Source organism: Oncorhynchus keta, chromosome 21 (assembly GCF_023373465.1).
Source record: "Oncorhynchus keta strain PuntledgeMale-10-30-2019 chromosome 21, Oket_V2, whole genome shotgun sequence".
In the NCBI taxonomy this organism is placed as follows: domain Eukaryota; kingdom Metazoa; phylum Chordata; class Actinopteri; order Salmoniformes; family Salmonidae; genus Oncorhynchus; species Oncorhynchus keta.
This window is the reverse complement of record NC_068441.1, coordinates 50,138,720-50,144,268: the sequence shown is the minus strand read 5'-3', so window position 1 is coordinate 50,144,268 and position 5,549 is coordinate 50,138,720.

The following is a 5,549-nucleotide window of genomic DNA, read 5'->3' as shown; positions in this document are numbered from 1 at the left end:
AAAAGTTACACATGGAGTAAACAATTAACAAGTCAATAATACAGTAGAAAAAAGGAGAGTCTATATACATTGTGTGCAAAAGGCACGAGGAGGTAGGCGAATAATTACAATTTTGCAGATTAACACTGAAGTGATAAATGATCAGATGGTCATGTACAGGTAGAGATATTGGTGTGCAAAAGAGCAGAAAATAAAATAAAAACAGTATGGGGATGAGGTAGGTAAAAATGGGTGGGCTATTTACCGATAGACTATGTACAGCGGCAGCGATCGGTTAGCTGCTCAGATAGCAGATGTTTGAAGTTGGTGAGGGAGATAAAAGTCTCCAACTTCAGCCATTTTTGCAATTCGTTCCAGTCACAGGCAGCAGAGAACTGGAACGAAAGGCGGCCAAATGAGGTGTTGGCTTTAGGGATGATCAGTGAGATACACCTGCTGGAGTGCGTGTTACGGGTAGGTGTTGCCATCGTGACCAGTGAACTGAGATAAGGCGGAGCTTTACCTAGCATGGACTTGTAGATGACCTGGAGCCAGTGGGTCTGGCGTCGAATATGTAGTGAGGGCCAGCCGACGAGAGCATACAGGTCGCAGTGGTGGGTGGTATAAGGTGCTTTCGTGACAAAACGGATGGCACTGTGATAAACTGCATCCAGTTTGCTGAGTAGAGTGTTGGAAGCAATTTTGAAGATGACATCGCCGAAGTCGAGGATCGGTAGGATAGTCAGTTTTACTAGGGTAAGTTTGGCGGCGTGAGTGAAGGAGGCTTTGTTGCGGAATAGAAAGCCGACTCTTGATTTGATTTTCGATTGGAGATGTTTGATATGAGTCTGGAAGGAGAGTTTACAGTCTAACCAGACACCTAGGTACTTATAGATGTCCACATATTCAAGGTCGGAACCATCCAGGGTGGTGATGCTGGTCAGGCGTGCGGGTGCAGGCAGCGAACGGTTGAAAAGCATACATTTGGTTTTACTAGCGTTTAAGAGCAGTTGGAGGCCACGGAAGGAGTGTTGTATGGAATTGAAGCTCGTTTGGAGGTTAGATAGCACAGTGTCCAAGGACGGGCCGGAAGTATATAGAATGGTGTCGTCTGCGTAGAGGTGGATCAGGGAATCGCCCGCAGCAAGAGCAACATCATTGATATATACAGAGAAAAGAGTCGGCCCGAGAATTGAACCCTGTGGCACCCCCATAGAGACTGCCAGAGGACCAGACAGCATGCCCTCCGATTTGACACACTGAACTCTGTCTGCAAATTAATTGGTGAACCAGGCAAGGTAGTCATCCGAAAAACCGAGGCTACTGAGTCTGTCGATAAGAATATGGTGATTGACAGAGTCGAAAGCCTTGGCAGGGTCTATGAAGACGGCTGCACAGTACTGTCTTTTATCGATGGCGGTTATGATATCGTTTAGTACCTTGAGCGTGGCTGAGGTGCACCCGTGACCGGCTCGGAAACCAGATTGCACAGCGGAGAAGGTATGGTGGGATTCGAGATGGTCAGTGACCTGTTTGTTGACTTGGCTTTCGAAGACCTTAGATAGGCAGGGCAGGATGGATATAGGTCTGTAACAGTTTGGGTCCAGGGTGTCTCCCCCTTTGAAGAGGGTGATGACTGCGGCAGCTTTCCAATCCTTGGGGATCTCAGACGATATGAAAGAGAGTTTGAACAGGCTGGTAATAGGGGTTGTGACAATGGCGGCGGATAGTTTCAGAAATAGAGGGTCCAGATTGTCAAGCCCAGCTGATTTGTACCGGTCCAGGTTTTGCAGCTCTTTCAGAACATCTGCTATCTGGATTTGGGTAAAGGAGAACCTGGAGAGGCTTGGGCGGGTAGCTGCGGGGTGGGTGGAGCTGTTGGCCGAGGTTGGAGTAGCCAGGCGGAAGGCATGGCCAGCCGTTGAGAAATGCTTGTTGAAGTTTTCGATAATCATGGGTTTATCGGTGGTGACCGTGTTACCTAGCCTCAGTGCAGTGGGCAGCTGGGAGGAGGTGCTCTTGTTCTCCATGGACTTCACAGTGTCCCAGAACTTTTTGGAGTTGGAGCTACAGGATGCAAACTTCTGCCTGAAGAAGCTGGCCATAGCTTTCCTGACTGACTGCGTGTATTGGTTCCTGACTTCCCTGAACAGTTGCATATCGCGGGGACTATTCGATGCTATTGCAGTCCGCCACAGGATGTTTTTGTGCTGGTCGAGGGCAGTCAGGTCTGGAGTGAACCAAGGGCTATATCTGTTCTTAGTTCTGCATTTTTTGAACGGAGCATGCTTATCTAAAATGGTGAGGAAGTTACTTTTAAAGAATGACCGGGCATCCTCAACTGACGGGATGAGGTCAATGTCCTTCCAGGATACCCGGGCCAGGTCGATTAGAAAGGCCTGCTCACATAAGTGTTTTAGGGAGCGTTTGACAGTGATGAGGGGTGGTCGTTTGACTGCGGCTCCGTAGCGGATACAGGCAATGAGGCAGTGATCGCTGAGATCCTGGTTGAAGATAGCGGAGGTGTATTTGGAGGGCCAGTTGGTCAGGATGACATCTATGAGGGTACCCTTGTTTACAGATTTAGGGTTGTACCTGGTGGGTTACATGATGATTTGTGTGAGATTGAGGGCATCTAGCTTAGATTGTAGGACTGCCGGGGTGTTAAGAATATCCCAGTTTAGGTCACCTAACAGAACAAACTCTGAAGCTAGATGGGGGCGATCAATTCACAAATGGTGTCCAGGGCACAACTGGGAACTGAGGGGGTCGGTATAGCAGGCGGCAACAGTGAGAGACTTATTTCTGGAGAGAGTAATTTTTCGAACTGTTTGGCTATGGACCTGGAAGGTATGACATTACTTTGCAGGCTATCTCTGCAGTAGACTGCAACTCCTCCCCCTTTGGCGGTTCTATCTTGACGGAAAATGTTACAGTTGGGTATGGAAATCTCCAAATTTTTGGTGGCCTTCCTGAGCCAGGATTCAGACACGGCAAGGACATCAGGGTTAGCAGAGTGTGCTAAAGCAGTGAGTAAAACAAACTTAGGGAGGAGACTTCTGATGTTGACATGCATGAAACCAAGGCTTTTTCGATCACAGAAGTCAACAAATGAGGGTGCCTGGGGACATGCAGGGCCTTGGTTTACCTCCACATCACCCGCGGAACAGAGGAGGAGTAGTATGAGGGTGCGGCTAAAGGCTATCAAAACTGGTCGCCTAGAGCGTTGGGGACAGAGAGTAAAAGGAGCAGATTTCTGGGCATGGTAGAATATATTCAGGGCATAATGCGCAGACAGGGGTATGGTGGGGTACAACGGAGGTAAGCCCAGGCACTGGGTGATGATAAGAGAGGTTGTACCTCTGGACATGCTGGTTGTAATGCGTGAGGTCACATGTGTGGGAGGTGGGACAAAGGAGGTATCAGGGGTATGAAGAGTGGAACTAAGGGCTCCATTGTAAACTAAAACAATGATAACTAACCTGAACAACACTATACAAGGCATATTGACATTTGTGAGAGACATACAGCGAGGCATACAGTAATCACAGGTGTTGAATTGGGAGAGCTAGCTAAACAGTAGGTGAGACAACAACAGCTAATCAGCTAGCACAACAACAGCAGGTAAAATGGCGTTGACTAGGCAGGGGGGTCGGATTAACTACACACAGAGCCTGAGTGCGGCTGGGGCTGACAGATAAAACATAAACAAGCAGAATGGAGTACCGTGATTAATGGACAGTCCAGCATGCATCAGCCAAGTGATCAGTGTCCAGGGGGCAGCGGTGGATGGGACTGGCGAGTATTATCCAGGTAAAAAAAACTGGCTGGCTGTGCAGAAGGTAAAGCCGCTAGCAGTGGCTAACAATGACTAAATAGCTTGTAGCTAGTTAGCTGGTTAACTTCTGGAGGATCTTGAATGTTTTCTAAAAATTAAAAATAATAGCGATTCCGTATCACATTGGGTGAGGCAGGTTACCGGAAGGTATAATCAAATTAAAAATCGAAAAGAGATTGAAAGTAAATATGGGTCCAGTGAGTGGTTGGGCTGGCTGGGGACGCGGCGATTCAGACAGTTAGCAGACCTGTGCTCACAAGCTGACAGTTAGTAGGCCCGGGGCTAAACAAGGTAGCAGTTAGCGGACCGGGGCTAAACAAGCTAGCAGTTAGCAGGCCGAATTAGCACGCAAGCAGATAGCAAGGGCTAGAAAGTTAATCTTTGGGGGACGTCGCGATGGGGTGAGTCTGTTTATGCCTCTTCATGCGGTGACATCGATAGACCGGTCGTGGGTCCGGATATTGTAGCCCAGGAGTATGCTACGGTGGTAGCACAAGGGCTCTGGCCGGGCTAGCTTCAAGCTAAGTGGATGGAAACGCTAGCCAGGAGTAATCATCCGGGGTTGCGGTTAGCTAGTTAGCTAGTTGTGAAGATCCAGCTGAAAATGTTCCGTTTGCGATGGGAATCCGGGGATAAAAATAAAAAAATAATAATAATAATAATAATAGGTCCGTTATGCTCTGGTTAGAGTCGCGTTGTTCGAACTGGCGAGAGCTTTCCGAGCTAAAGGTTAGCTGATGACCAGTTAGCTGATGACCGCTAGCAATGCTTTGCTGGTAGTTAGCTGGCTAGGTTCAGTTGAGGGGTTCCGGATCCGAAGTAAATATAAGTACTTTAGAAAAAAAAGAATATCCGCGCAACATGGGGTGAGGCGGGTTGCAGGAGAATATTTCGAAGTTGAGGTTTAGCAAAATGTTTTAAAAGATATGCGAAGAAAAATATGTAAAAAAATATATATAAAAAAATAAACAAATAAAAAAACGATATATGCAAGGGACACGACACGACAAGACGTCCGACTGCTACGCCATCTTGGAAGCATGGACTACTGACATGTGACCTACTGGTTGTGTGTATGTACTGACATGTGACCAACTGGTTGTGTGTGTGTACTGACATGTGACCTACTGGTTGTGTGTATGTACTGACATGTGACCTACTGGTTGTGTGTATGTACTGACATGTGACCTACTGGTTGTGTGTATGTACTGACATGTGACCTACTGGTTGTGTGTATGTACTGACATAAGACCTACTGGTTCTGCGTATGTACTGACATGAGACCTACTGGTTGTGTGTACTGACATGTGACCTACTGGTTGTGTGTATGTATTGACATGTGACCTACTGGTTCTGCGTATGTACTGACATGTGACCTACTGGTTGTGTGTATGTATTGACATGTGACCTACTGGTTGTATGTATGTATTGACATGTGACCTACTGGTTGTGTGTATGTACTGACATGTGACCAACTGGTTGTGTGTGTACTGACATGTGACCTACTGGTTGTGTGTATGTACTGACATGTGACCTACTGGTTGTGTGTATGTACTGACATGTGACCTACTGGTTGTGTGTATGTATTGACATGTGACCTACTGGTTCTGCGTATGTACTGACATGTGACCTACTGGTTGTGTGTATGTACTGACATGTGACCTACTGGTTGTGTGTATGTACTGACATGTGACCTACTGATTGTGTGTATGTACTGACATGAGACCTACTG